At 37.9% G+C, this 15,159-nt stretch overlaps 1 long non-coding RNA gene across 2 annotated transcripts in view; it reads right to left on the bottom strand.

The window, feature by feature from the left end:
* The window catches only part of LOC132598076 (uncharacterized), a 208,405-nt gene that overhangs the window by 18,522 nt on the left and 174,724 nt on the right, over positions 1–15,159 (bottom strand). Inside the window, exon 6 of one of the 2 annotated variants that reach the window (XR_009565730.1) lies at positions 9,949–9,984. The exons of the other annotated variant lie outside the window; for it this stretch is intronic. This is a non-coding gene — a long non-coding RNA (uncharacterized lncRNA). The remainder of the gene's footprint in view (positions 1–9,948; positions 9,985–15,159) is intronic. 2 annotated transcript variants of the gene reach the window in all.

Genomic DNA, 15,159 nt, shown 5'->3' with positions numbered 1-15,159 from the left:
AATTCGTTTCACAGTTATATTTGGATTTCTAATAAGAGGTATTGAGTCAAAAGTTTTCAGCATTATCTGGCCCAACCACGGCAAAGAATCTCAGGTTAGACTACAAGGGCAAATCAAACCTGAGTTCAGTAATTTCCTCATTGTTCTTCCCTGCTGTGAAATGTCAATGTCCAATCTTCTACAATAACTACAAGAGTAAGCCAGTTCCACTCAGTGCTTTGCTAAACACAGAAGTTTATTTTGCTTAGCTTCTTTGTTTTGTCAGATATTTATCAGTTTTACAACTTTTCATTAAAAGTGTCTGTATTTACTTTAATTGCTCAACCAACAAAACATTTTTTTTTAACAAACTCACAGTCCTTGAGCTTAGAAACATTTCCGTTCTTGCTCTTTTAAAGAATCAAAGTACAGATTGAATGTGGAGTCTCTTTTATAGCTTTAGTTTGTTTTTATTTTTTTCAGTCATTCTCAGAAAAAAATAAACTTTAAATGTATAAAGTAATTATAGAGAGCTTAGAAAATCATGATTTCTGAGTCTCTTTAAGAATATCAACAAAATACTAGCAAACAGAATCCAACAACACATTAAGAGGATCATACACCACGATCAAGTGGGATTTATCCCGGGGATGCAAGAATTCTTCAATATATGCAAATCAATCAATGTGATACACCATATTAACAAATTGAAGAATAAAAACCATATGATCATCTCAATAGATGCAGAAAACGTTTTTGACAAAATTTAGCACCCATTTATGATAAAAACTCTCCAGAAAGTGGGCATAGAGGGAACCTACCTCAACATAATAAAAGCCATATATGACAAACCCACAGCAAACATCATCCTCAATGGTGGAAAACCTGAGAGCATTTCCTCTAAGATCAGGAACAAGACAGGGACGTCCGCTCTCACCACTGTTATTCAGCAGAGTTTTGGAAGTCCTAGCCATGGCAATTAGAGAAGAAAAAGAAATAAAAGGAATACAAATTGGAAAAGAAGAAGTAAAACTGTCACTGTTTGCAGATGACACGATACTATCCATAGAGAATCATAAAGATGCCACCAGAAAACTACTAGAGCTAACCAATGAATTTGGTAAAGTTGCAGGATACAAAATTAATTCACTGAAATCTCTTGCATTCCTATACACTAATGATGAAAAATCAGAAAGGGAAATTAAGGAAACACTCCCATTTACCACTGCAACAAAAAGAATAAAATACCTAGGAATAAACCTACCTAGGGGGACAAAAGACCTGTATGCAGAAAACTATAAGACACTGATGAAAGAAATTAAAGATGATACCAACAAATGGAGAGATATACCATGCTCTTGGATTGGAAGAATCAATATTGTGAAAATGACTATACTACCCAAAGCAATCTACAGATTCAATGCAATCCCTATCAAATTACCAGTGGCATTTTTTACAGAACTAGAACAAACAATCTTAAAATTTGTATGGAGACACAAAAGACCCTGAATAGCCAAAGCAGTCTTGAGGGAAAAAAATGGAGCTGGAGGAATCATACTCCCTGACTTCAGACTATACTATACTACAAAGCTACAGTAATCAAGACAATATGGTACTGGCACAAAGACAGAAATATAGATCAATGGAACAAGATAGAAAGCCCAGAGATAAACCCATGCAACCATGGTCAACTAATCTATGACAAAGGAGGCAAGGATATACAGTGGAGAAAAGACAGTCTCTTCAATAAGTGGTGCTGGGAAAACTGGACACCTACATGTAAAAGAATGAAATTAGAACACTCCCTAACACCATACACAAAAATAAACTCAAAATGGATTAGAGACCTAAATGTAAGACCGGACACTATAAAACTCTTAAGAGGAAAACATAGGAAGAACACTCTTTGACATAAATCACAGCAAGATCCTTTTTGACCCACCTCCTAGAGAAATGGAAATAAACACAAAAATAACCAAATGGGACCTAATGAAACTTAAAAGCTTTTGCACAGCAAAGGAAACCATAAACAAGGTGAAAAGACAGCCCTCAGAATGGGAGAAAATATTTGCAAATGAATTAACGGAGAAAGGGTTAATCTCCAAAATATATAAACAGCTCATGCAGCTCAGTATGAAAAAAAACAAACAACCCAATCAAAAAATGGGCAGAAGACCTAAATAGACATTTCTCCAAAGAAGGCATACACATGGCCAAGAAGCACATGAAAGTCTGCTCAACATCACTAATCATTAGAGAAATGCAAATCAAAACTACAGTGAGGTATCACCTCACACCAGTTAGAATGAGCATCATCAGAAAATGTACAAACAAATGCTGGAGAGGGTGTGGAGAAAAGGAAACCCTCTTGCACTGTTGGTGAGAATGTAAATTGATACAGCCACTATGGAGAACAGTATGGAGGTCCTTAAAAAACTAAAAATAGAATTACCATATGACATAGCAATCCCACTCCTGGGCATATACCCAGAGAAAACCATAATTCAGAAAGACACATGCACCCCAGTGTTCATTGCAGCAGTATTTACAATAGCCAGGTCATGGAAGCAACCTAAATGCCCATCGACAGACAAATGGATAAAGAAGATGTGGTAAAAAAAAAAAAAAAAAAAAGAAGATGTAGTACATACATACAATGGAATATTACTCAGCCATATAAAGGAACGAATTTGGGTCATTTGTAGAGACGTGGATGGATCTAGAGACTGTCATACAGAGCGAAGTAAGTCAGAAAGAGAAAAACAAATGTTGTATATTAACACATATATGTGGAACCTAGAAAAATGGTACAGATGAACTGGTTTGCAGGGCAGTAATTGAGACACAGATGTAGAGAACAACTGTGTGGACACCAAGGGGGGAAAGTGGCAGGGGGTGGTGGTGGTGTGATGATTTGGGAGATTGGGATTGACATGTATACACTTATATGTATAATATGGTTGACTAATAAGAACTTGCTGTATAAAAAAATAAGTAACAAAAAATTCAAAAAAAAATCATTATTTCCCTTTTTGAAATCACCAAACTAAACAAAAATAAAAGTCCATGGTACATACAAATACCCATACAAATAAACCATGGTACATACAAATACCCATACAAATAAACCATACATACAAATAAACCATTTAGAGAAGTCAGGCTCTTCCATAACAATTTTTAAAATTTTTTTTAACATCTTTATTGGGGTATAATTGCTTTACAATGGTATGTTAGTTTCTGCTTTATAACAAAGTGAATCAGTCATACATAAACATATGTTCCCATATGTCTTCCCTCTTGCGTCTCCCTCCCACCCTCCCTATTCCACCCCTCCAGGCTGTCACAAAGCACCGAGCCAATATCCCTGTGCCATGCGGCTGCTTCCCACTAGCTATCTACCTTACTACGTTAGTGTGTATATGTCCATGACTCTCTCTCGCCCTGTCACAGCTCACCCTTCCCCCTCCCCATAACCTCAAGTCCGTTCTCTAGGAGATCTGCGTCTTTATTCCTGCCTTACCCCTAGCTTCTTCATGACATTTGTTTTTTCTTAAATTCCATATATATGTGTTAGCATACGGTATTTGTCTTTTTCTTTCTGACTTACTTCACTCTGTATGACAGACTAGGTCTATCCATCTCATTACAAATAGCTCAATTTCGTTTCTTTTTATGGCTGAGTATATTCCATTGTATATATGTGCCACATCTTCTTTATCCATTCATTCGATGATGGGCACTTAGGTTGTTTGCATCTCCGGGCTATTGTAAATAGAGCTGCAGTGAACATTTTGGTACATGACTCTTTTTGAATTATGGTTTTCTCAGGGTATATGCCCAGTAGTGGGATTGCTGGGTCATATGGTAGTTCTATTTGTAGTTTTTTAAGGAACCTCCATACTGTTCTCCATAGTGGCTGAACCAATTCACATTCCCACCAGCAGTGCAAGAGTGTTCCCTTTTCTCCACACCCTCTCCAGCATTTATTGTTTGTAGATTTTTGATGATGGCCATTCTGACTGGTGTGAGATGATATCTCACTGTAGTTTTGATTTGCATTTCTCTAATGATTAATGATGTTGAGCATTCTTTCATGTGTTTGTTGGCAGTCTGTATATCTTCTTTGGAGAAATGTCTATTTAGGTCTTCTGCCCATTTTTGGATTGGGTTGTTTGTTTTTTTGATATTGAGCTGCATGAGCTGCTTGTAAATTTTGGAGATTAATCCTTTGTCGGTTGCTTCATTTGCAAATATTTTCTCCCATTCTGAGGGTTGTCTTTTGGTCTTGTTTATGGTTTCCTTTGCTGTGCAAAAGCTTTGAAGTTTCATTAGGTCCCATTTGTTTATTTTTGTTTTTATTTCCATTACTCTAGGAGGTGGGTCAGAAAGGATCTTGCTGTGATTTATGTCATAGAGTGTTCTGCCTATGTTTTCCTCTAAGAGTTTGATAGTTTCTGGCCTTACATTTAGGTCTTTAATCCATTTTGATCTTATTTTTGTGTATGGTGTTAGGGAGTGATCTAATCTCATACTTTTACATGTAGCTGTCCAGTTTTCCCAGCACCACTTATTGAAGAGGCTGTCCTTTCTCCACTGTACATCCCTACCACCTTTATCAAAGATAAGGTGTCCATATGTGCATGGGTTTATCTCTGGGCTTTCTATCCTGTTCCATTAATCTTTCTGTTTTTGTGCCAGTACCATACCGTCTTGATAACTGTACCATACCGTCTTGATAACTGTAGCTTTGTAGTACAGTCTGAGGTCAGGGAGCCTGATTCCTCCAGTTCCTTTTTTCGTTCTCAAGATTGCTTTGGCTATTCGGGGTCTTTTGTGTTTCCATACAAATTGCAAAATTTCTTGTTCTAGATCTGTGAAAAATGCCAGTGGTAGTTTGATAGGGATTGCATTGAATCTATAGATTGCTTTGGGTAGTAGAGTCATTTTCACAATGTTGATTCTTCCAATCCAAGAACATGGTATATCTCTCCATCTATTTGTATCATCTTTAATTTCTTTCATCAGTGTCTTATAATTTTCTGCATACAGGTCTTTTGTCTCCTTAGGTAGGTTTATTCCTAGATACTTTATTCTTTTTGTTGCAATGGTAAATGGGAGTGTTTTCTTGATTTCACTTTCAGATTTTTCATCATTAGTGTATACGAATGCCAGAGATTTCTGTGCATTAATTTTGTATCCTGCCACTTTACCACATTCATTGATTAGCTCTAGTAGTTTTCTGGTAGCATCTTTAGCATTCTCTATGTATAGGATCATGTCATCTGCAAACAGTGACAGCTTTACTTCTTCTTTTCCGATTTGGATTCCTTTTATTTCCTTTTCTTCTCTGATTGCTGTGGCTAAAACTTCCAAAACTATGTTGAATAAGAGTGGTGAGAGTGGGCAACCTTGTCTTGTTCCTGATCTTAGTGGAAATGCTTTCAGTTTTTCACCATTGAGGATGATGTTTGCTGTGGGCTTGTCATATATGGCCTTTATTATGTTGAGGAAAAGTTCCCTCTATGCCTACTTTCTTCAGGGTTTTTATCATAAATGGGTGTTGAATTTTGTCAAAAGCTTTCTCTGCATCTATTGAGATGATGATATGGTTTTTCTCCTTCAATTTGTTAATATGGTTTATCACACTGATAGATTTGCGTATATTGAAGAATCCTTGCATTCCTGGAATAAACCCCACTTGATCATGGTGTATGATCCTTTTAATGTGCTGTTGGATTCTGTTTGCTAGTATTTTGTTGAGGATTTTTGCATCTATGTTCATCAGTGATATTGGCCTGTAGTTTTCTTTCTATGTGACATCCTTGCCTGGTTTTGGTATCAAGGTGATGGTGGCCTCGTAGAAGGAGTTTGGGAGTGTTCCTCCCTCTGCTATATTTTGGAAGAGTTTGAGAAGGATAGGTGTTAGGTCTTCTCTAAATGTTTGATAGAATTCGCCTGTGAAGCCATCTGGTCCTGGGCTTTTGTTTGTTGGAAGATTTTTAATCACAGTTTCAATTTCAGTGCTTGTGATTGGTCTGTTCATATTTTCTATTTCTTCCTGATTCAGTCTTGACAGGTTGTGCATTTCTAAGAATTTGTCCATTTCTTCCAGATTGTCCATTTTATTGGCATAGAGTTGCTTGTAGTAATCTCTCATGATCTCTTTTATTTCTGCAGTGTCAGTTGTTACCTCTCCTTTTTCATTGCTAATTCTATTGATTTGAGTCTTCCATAACAATTTTTAAAAATTTTATTTTATGTATTTTTTATACAGCAAGTTCTTATTAGTCATCTATTTTGTACATATTAGTGTATACACGTCAATTCCAACTTCATCCCACCCCCCCAGACACCAACCCACCCACTTTTCCCCCTTGGTGTTCATATGTTTGTTCTCTACATCTGTGTCTCTATTTCTGCCCTGCAAACTGGTTCATCTGTACCATTTTTCTGGGTTCCACATATATGCGTTAATATATGATATTTGTTTTTCTCTTTCTGAGTTACTTCACTCTGTATGACAGTCTCTAGGCCCATCCACATCTCTACAAATGACCCAATTTCATTCCTTTATATGGCTGCGTAATATTCCATTGTATATATGTACCACATCTTTATCCATTCATCTGTCGATGGGCATTTAGGTTGCACTCCATAATAATGAATAATAGAGATATAGGAATTGATGTAAAGAATACAAATTTTGGTATTTCTTTAAGGAACCTAAGTTGAAGCTAGCAGCATTCAGGTATTTAATATTTTTCCAAGAAGAATTTAGGAAGTATGAACCAGATAGCTGAAGAAAGCATCAGATATAACTAGATTTTATTTATTTTTTCTTTTTTTATAGAAAGGGACATTTTTCCTCTCAAATTTGAATTGAAATTATATGTCAAATAATTTTATTTTTCCAATGAAAAGTAATTATATATTCACTCTTGTCAAATGACTATCACCACTTAACTATCTGTATGACTTTCAAGTTATTAACATCTGCAGTTCCACATTTCCAAACATGAAAGGTGTTTAAATATAACCTCAAGTATTCATTCTGCATGAATGCAGATACTCATTTATTCTGTCCTTCATTCTACAGTCATTCTACAGACGCTGGAGATAAAACAGTGAACAAGAAAGGCATAGTGTCTGCCTTCTCAAAGCTTACCTACTGCTAGAAAAATCCAACCCTGAAAACCATTGTAGAACAGTATAAATGGTAGGGTAAACCAGGGTTCCAGGAGAGCACTGGGGAGGGGCAGCTGGCCCACTATCTAGGGAAGGCTTCCCAGAGACTCTTGATTAAGACCTTAAGTTGGAGTAGTTATGGCTGGTGCAGAGATGTGATAGTATCTCTCACCAACACTTCTAACAACTCTTCTGAAACAATGATCCCCTAACGGACAAGCAAAACTTAAGTGAACAGGATCACATGGAAGAAAACCCATATCTATGTATACAAAATATGGCTAAAATTAATCTGAAGTGATAGTAAAGGGAAAGGTGATTTAACATACATCTATTCCACTTTTTCTCCCCTTTGTTCTGGACATTTAGACTACAGCTGACCCTGGAGGTCTGTGTCTGAACTTGAAAGATACACTGAGGTTAGTAGGGGAGCAATACTGGCATTTCTCTAAAAGGCAGATTGATGATGTTCAAAGTATTTGTATATTTGATCTAATATGTACATTGTAGGAATTCATCCTTAACAGATGTATATATATATAGATGTATATGTATAATCTATCTATATATATATAGAAATTTATGCTCAATAATATTTACTGTAATGGCAAATGTTGGGAAAAAACTCAATAATGGGGGAATAAAAATGCTAAGCTCAGAAAATTAGTAGAGATAATGCAAAACAACAAAACCCAAATGGATAAGACAAAGCTTTTCAACAGCGAATATGTATTATTTAAAAAGTAAGAAAAATATAATTTATTCCTTTTAAAATTGTATTTATTATTGAAGTATAGTTAGCTTACAATATTCATTTTAAAAGTGTACAATATAGTAATTTGATATTTTTACAGATTATACCCCAAAGTTATTATAAAATATTGACATAGTCCCTGTGCTGTACATCACATCCTTATAACTTATTTATTACATTTTATACCTGGTAGTTTGTACCTCTTAATCTCCTTCACCTATTTTGCCCCTCCCCCCGACCCTCTCCCTTCTGGTAATCACTAGTTTGTTCTCTGTATCTGTGAGTCTGTTTCCGTTTGTTATATTTGTTCATTTGTTTTTTAGATCCCACAAATAAGTGAAGACATCCAGTATTTGTTTTTGTCTGATTTATTTCACTATATATAGTACCCTCCACCCATGTCCTTGCAAGTGGCAAGATTTTATTCTTAATGAGGCTGAGTAATATTCCGTTGTATGTGTATATACCATATCTTTATCCATTCATCTGCTGATGGCCATGAAAATTTTATTTATTTTTAAAACACACATACACTGTTTGTACCAGCTCATTCTGTGTATGTGGGAGCTATACCCACTTCCCTCATGTTCTAATCAAAGTACTTTATAGTATCTCATTGAGTTCACTTTCGAAGCTTGAGAAAATACTGGTTATATTGGTAGCTTCTAGGCTGGTAGGAATGTGTGGAATTGGGGGCAAATGAATGCTGAACATTTATTGAGGATTTAAGTATCTAGAAGATATAAAGCTCAGCAATTGGCATCCATTATTTTCTTTATGCCCTTTGCAACAGCAGCAGCTGTGTGAGCAAGGTGATAGTCATCCTCTTTTTACACTGAACAGCCTAAAATTCAGAGACATCAAGAGAATCTCCCAAGGTGAGGCAGTGTGTCTGTGACAGGGCTGAAACTTGAAAGCAGAATGCGTGTATCTATAACCTAAACGGTTACAGAAAGTACAGGCATAGCTCGTTTTATTGCACTTCACTTTATCGGGCTTCACAGACAGGTGGTTTTTTTTTTTTTTTACAAACTGAAGGTTTGTGGCAACTCTGAGCCAAGCAAGTCTAATGGTGCCATTTTCCCAGCAGCATTTGTTCACTTCGTGTCACGTGTCACATGTTGCTAATATTCATATGTCAAACTTTTTCATTATTATATTTGTTATGATGATCACTGACCTTTGATATTACCTTTGCAAAAAAATTATGATGCACTCAGATGATGGTTAGCATTTTTAATTAAGGTATGTACACTACACTACAGTGTAAGCATAATTTTAATATGCCTGGGAAACCAAAATATTGGCGTGACTATTACGATATTTGCTTTATTGTGGTGGTCTGGGACCTGAACCCTCATTATCTCTTAGGTGTATACCTTTATGCTAATGCATAATGATGATACCCATCTTAATTATGAGGAAACCGAGATTCTTAATCATGAAGAAATTGAGCGACCACATCCAACATACAATGTCACACATCTAATAAAGCTGCAGCTGATTTTCAAATCTATGTGTTATGATGCTAAATCCTGTGCTTTTTCTCCACTACGTTATGTCTGTATGCATGGGATACACTGTCCTTTCAGCTACCAGCAATAGATGGATTTTCAACCTAGGTGTGAGGGAAGAGCCTGAGGGAAAAAATGTTCTCAGTGATTTCCCGATCAGCACTCCTAACTCCATAACTTTAACAAGTAAATATGCTTGTGGTTGGTTTGCCCTGAGGCTCTGAAAGCCTGATTTCATCCATTTAGGCTTAGTGCAAGTCCCTACCTGATTTCTTCTTTAGACCCTACTTCTGTGTCATCTCCAGGGCTACAGGGTGGCGCCACCTTGGGTTCTGGATCTTTCTCACCTTCACATTCTTAGGGCAGATGTCAGCAATATTAAAAATATATCTGGTCTGATTTTATACCAAACAAGTTGAAATAGGTTTTTGAACAAATAAAAACTCAAACAGTATCTTACCTAGTTAGTTAGAAATAAAACAACAGCAATAGCAACAACAAAAAAGACCTTACCTGTCAAATTTTCAATTGTCTTCTTATCCAATTCACCTGGAAAGCAGAGTTTTCACATAGAAAGGTGACAACAACATACGACATCTGATAAATAAAGATAATGAGTTTCCCCTGCTTGTTGAAACTGGGCCATCCACAGCTCTATCATCACTGAAGTGAAAACCGATCATCACTCAGCCTGCATTAATGTCATATTATGATTGTGATTCACTCAGTAGCCTGCTGCAGACAGCAATTCTTATAAATAAGCCCGAATGCCACAGAATGTAGTCAGGGGATTGGCAGAGGCAACATAAATATTGATCATCTCCATAATTGTAATTTATATTGGCATAATGTCCTCCTTATGAAGCATTTAAGTGGCTCTGAATATTTTCCACAGATCTGTCCTAATTCAAATATAGATGTGACCTGTGTTTGTCTATGCCATGATATAAAAAAATATATAAACGTATGAACACCATTTGTGTTTGTGAAGGAAGATGATGTCTAGCTTACTTACGAAACAAATTGATTTTATAGTACCTTGAAAAATTACTTGGCAGGTAATACAATGTGGCAGTATGTGTTATGTTAGTAACAAATTATTTTTATTTTCTCATTCAAGCATGTAAGGCTGTTACTCTCTTGGTTAGAACTCCATTAGCCCACGGTTTGAACCTTAATAGTATTTATTTTAAAATATTGTACAAATCAACCTTTTTTCTTCTGTTTCTCTCACTCATCCCAAATTTTGAAATATAAACTTCAAAATAGCTTTAAAAAAAAAAAAAAAAAACTTGTATGCTGTGTTCTAAATGTAGCTTATTCTATATGCCGTACCATTATTTCTATATAGTCTCTGCCCCGGGATCCACTCATCTGTGTCATTAATGTTCCTTTCTCTACTGGATCATTCTCATCATCATACACACATGCTCCAGCGTTTCCCATCATAAAGTAAACAAACCAACCTTGACTGTAGCATCCTCCTTTCAAATGCCAATTCCCTATTTACAGAGAATTTCTGAATTCACTTCCTTATCTTCCATTCTCTCTCCCATACTTTCCAACGGCCACTATACCAGTGTTCTTCTCAAGGATATCAAAGACCATTAAGGTTCGTAATTGAACTATATATTTCATTATGCTTATTGGGCACGGCCTCTCAGCAGCTTTTGCCATAGGAGCTGATTCCTTTTTCATGACACACTTCTGTCTTTGTCTTTCATGAAAGCATTCTTTCTTGGCTTCCCTCTTACCTCTCCAGCATCTCCTTCTCCATCTCCTTAGCTAATGTCTTTTCTCAAAATATTTCTTAGATTACTTATTCCTGTTTCATTATGTTTTTTTTTTTTTTTCCTGAGGCTTTATCTCGATCTTTCCTCTGGAACATATTCCTCTGGTTCTTCATTTTTCTTGACTCTCTGTGTTGGTTTTTATGTATTAGACAAAATAAGCATGTCTCCCAGTCTTGGAGGAATGGCCTCCTGTAGGAGATGAACCTGGTGGTCCAACCTTGCCCTGGTTGTCTCTGGAGCTGCCAGACCCTCAGGCAGCAACTCGTAAAGTATGCAAATACAAACAGTCTTGTGGGACTGCAAGCGTGAGCCGTGCTGGCCACCAGAGCCTCCTGATCTGGAGGTGTCCCCTGGGTGGTGGCCACAAAACCTGGGCTACCGGATGCACGAAAAAGCTCCCCTCCAGGAGATACTGGTGCTCTGGAGTGTGTCTGGGGGAGAAAACAAAGATAGTTCCTGCCCTGAGATCTCTGGAAAGGACTACAGTCAGCCCTGCAACTTGTGTTTAATTAGAAGCCTGCCCCTCAGGCTGCAGGTCTGGTAAGCTACTGGGCTGTTTTCACAGAAAGACTGAGTTCTTGGGTCTGTCGCTTCTTGCTGGGCCCTGGAGGGTAGCCATTTAAGAACCCTTTCTCCATTGGTTACGGTCCTGTGGGACCCATGAGTGCAAAGCGCACTGGCCACCAGAGCGAGACAGTATGGGGCTCTTCCCTGGCAGCAGCTGCAAACATGGAGGAGCCGGACAAGGGTGTAAGCTCCTTTCTGGGAGATACTGGCTAAATGGAGCAAAGTGGGGGAGAGCTCAGAGGCTGCATCTCCCAGCCTCCGCTCCCTGAGAGCACTTCTGTAGATCCCTAGACATGTGGCATGCAAAGAGGCCTCTTTCACAGAAAGACTGGGGGTGTGTTTCACTCTGCTCTCTGTGCAGTGCCCTGGAGGTGGTAGTTGGCCAAGACCTGTTTCTCTGACTGTTACAGTTTGTGGACCTCAGGATTGCAAGCCCTCCGCCCCACACTCCTGCCTACAGAGCCAGGTCATCAAGGGCGTCCCCTGAGTGGTAGCCTCAGGAAACCTGTGCACCAGACACTTGTAAAAGCTCCCCTCTGGGAAATGATGGTGCCTTGAAGCACGGCAGAGGGAGGCCATGAAGATGGTGCCCCCCAGCCAGCAGGTCCCAGACATGTGCTAAATTAGATGCCTGCCCTCTGCCGATGGTTTAAGATTAGCACGTGAGCCTTATTCACACCAAGTCTGGACACCTCTGGAGCAGCTGCCTCTGTGCTGGGTCCTGGGATGGGTGAAGCCACAAACAAGTCATTTCTCAGTTTGCTATAGTCTTGTGGACACAAGCCTCATTGGTTTCCAAAGCTAGATGTTTTGAGGGTTTGTGTCTCAGGTTCGGGTCTTAAAAGTTGGGATGCCCAGTGTGGGGTTCAAACCCTTCGCTCCTTAGGGAGAAGCTGCAGGTTTTGAGTTTCCTCCGGATTTTGAGTGTCTGTGGAGGGATGAGGTTTATGGCGAGATCGTGTCCCCAACTCTCTCATCACCCTGGAGGTGGGCCTTCTCTCCTTTGCCTGTTGCGTAGAAATTGCTCAGACTGTTTTTAGATTTTATTTTCAGAGGAAGTTGTTGCAAATGTAGCTGCAGATTTGGTACATCTGTGGAAGGAGTGAACCCAGGACCCTCGTATATCGCCATTTGAACCAGAGCCCCCCCCCCCCGCAAATATTACTTAATTGTTGTACTGTCCCCAGGGCTCTGGAATAGATCCTCTTTATTGTTCTATGTTCCCTCCTACCTCGTGGCTTTGAATATTATCTGAAAAGACTTCTTACTTCTAAATCTCTATTTCCAGCTCTGACCTCTTCCCTGAGTTTCAGACTCAATTTCCCAACTGTTTATTGGGCAACTCTATTTGGATGTCCAATAATCATCACAAACTTACCATTTACCAAACTAAACTCTTGCATCTATAACCTCCCTAAGTATTTCCTGCCTCACTTCAGTAAATAACACCACCTTTTGCTGACTTTCTCTATCCAAAAGATTTCCCATGAATCCCTTTAGAAAGTGAAATTTACCTCCTAAATAAGTCTCAGGTTTGTCCACTCTTCTTATACTCCAGTCCATGCCATCCTCCTGTCTCACCTAGGCTTCTGCAAATCCTACTATTGGTCATCCATATCTGACCATGACCTTCCCTCCAGCCATTATTCTTAAGAAACCACAGTGAGCTTTTAACAAGATTCAGAACATACTGGTCTCCGACTGAAATCTCTTTGATGACTTCTCATGTCCGTAGAATAAAACACAAAGTTCCAACATGGCACTTAGGAATATTCCTTTTCCCATGTATCTTGTATTTCTCTCACCACTTTTCCTGCTCTCCACTCACACAGACTTACTTTCTGTAACTTGAGCATACCAAGGGTTTTTTCTGCCAAGGATTATGTTGCCTAGAAGGTTCTTCCTGTGGTACTTGGTCTTCTTGTCTCAGCTCACAGTTGACCTCCTTACAGAGTATTTCCCTCACTACAATACCCAAAATACCCCATCTGCAAAACTCCCCCACCCACTCAATTATTCTCTAATACATCATTATGTTTACTTCCTCCATAGCACTCATTTATTCTGCTTTGTAATTAGCCTGCGTGTGTTTAATTTACTTATTGATCTAATAGGAGCGTTCATATTATGAATTCCACCAGAACAGGAACCTTGTCATCTTTTTACCATTTTTTTTCTCACCAGCTAGAAAAGTGCCTGTCACGTAGTAGGTGTTCAATAAATATTCACCAAGTATACAATAAGGCTATTCTCATCACATTTTACGTAACCTTAATATGTCCATTCACATATACTGAATGAGAACTTATTATATGTCACGGTTGGTAAGGAATTAACATCAATCATTTTCTAGATAAGACGTCAGCACACTGCAACCTGAAGGTCAAATCTTGCATGCTGCCTATTTTTGTAAATAGAACTTTATTGGAATACACCCATGCCTATTTATTTTATATATTATGTATGGCTGTTTTTGGTGCTATAAACTCAGAGTTGGGTAGTTGCAACAGAGACTGTCTGTCCTGGCTTGGGAATTCTAAAATGTTTGTTTCCTGGTGCTTCACAGAAAAAAGTTTATTGACGTATTTATAGTCCTGAATTTCCCATCAGGTTTTAGGTGAGATTTATCCATTAACATTTGACATTCAGCAAGTTGTGAATAATTTTTAGTTTCAGTTTCATGATCTGTGAGATGAGAAGAATAATACTTGCTTTGACTCACTGAATTCTTGAGAGAGTGAAATGTCACACACCTGTGGCTGAATTTTGTTTTTGACTCTTTCTGATGACTCCTTAAGTAAGAGCGCTTTTCTAACTTTTCCTCTCTTTCTGTTTCACTTCTGGGGAAGGCTCTTTAGAATAGAGGTGTCAGAGAATAAACATGAATTGTGGAATTAGACTGTCTGGATTTGAATTCCAATTCAAGCACATGAGTTTAGTATTTTTATTGAGGTATTGGCATGTAACATTGGCATGTAACATTGTACAGGTTTAAGGTGTACAACATATTGATTTGATACTTTTATATTGCAATCTGATTACCATTATAGTATTAGCTAACACCTTTATTGCATCAATAATTATCATTTCTTCTAGTGGTAGGCACAATTAGGATCCAGTCTCTTAGTAAGTTTAACGTTTATAAAAGAGTTTTGTTGTCTGTAATCACTGTATTGTGTATTAGATCTCCAGGATTTATTTATTTACCAGTTGCAGACTTTGATAATTAACCCCTTCAAGGCTCAAATTCTTATTAGTAAAATGAGAAAATAAGAGCTAATGTTCTTATCGAGGTTACTGTGAGCTAGGTAGTGCTTTAAGCTCTTTAGATATAGTAATTTATTTAATATTCTCAACTACACAA

The sequence above is a fragment of the Globicephala melas genome, chromosome 11, assembly GCF_963455315.2.
Source record: "Globicephala melas chromosome 11, mGloMel1.2, whole genome shotgun sequence".
Taxonomy (NCBI): domain Eukaryota; kingdom Metazoa; phylum Chordata; class Mammalia; order Artiodactyla; family Delphinidae; genus Globicephala; species Globicephala melas.
This window is presented reverse-complemented; position numbering and strand designations above follow the sequence as displayed.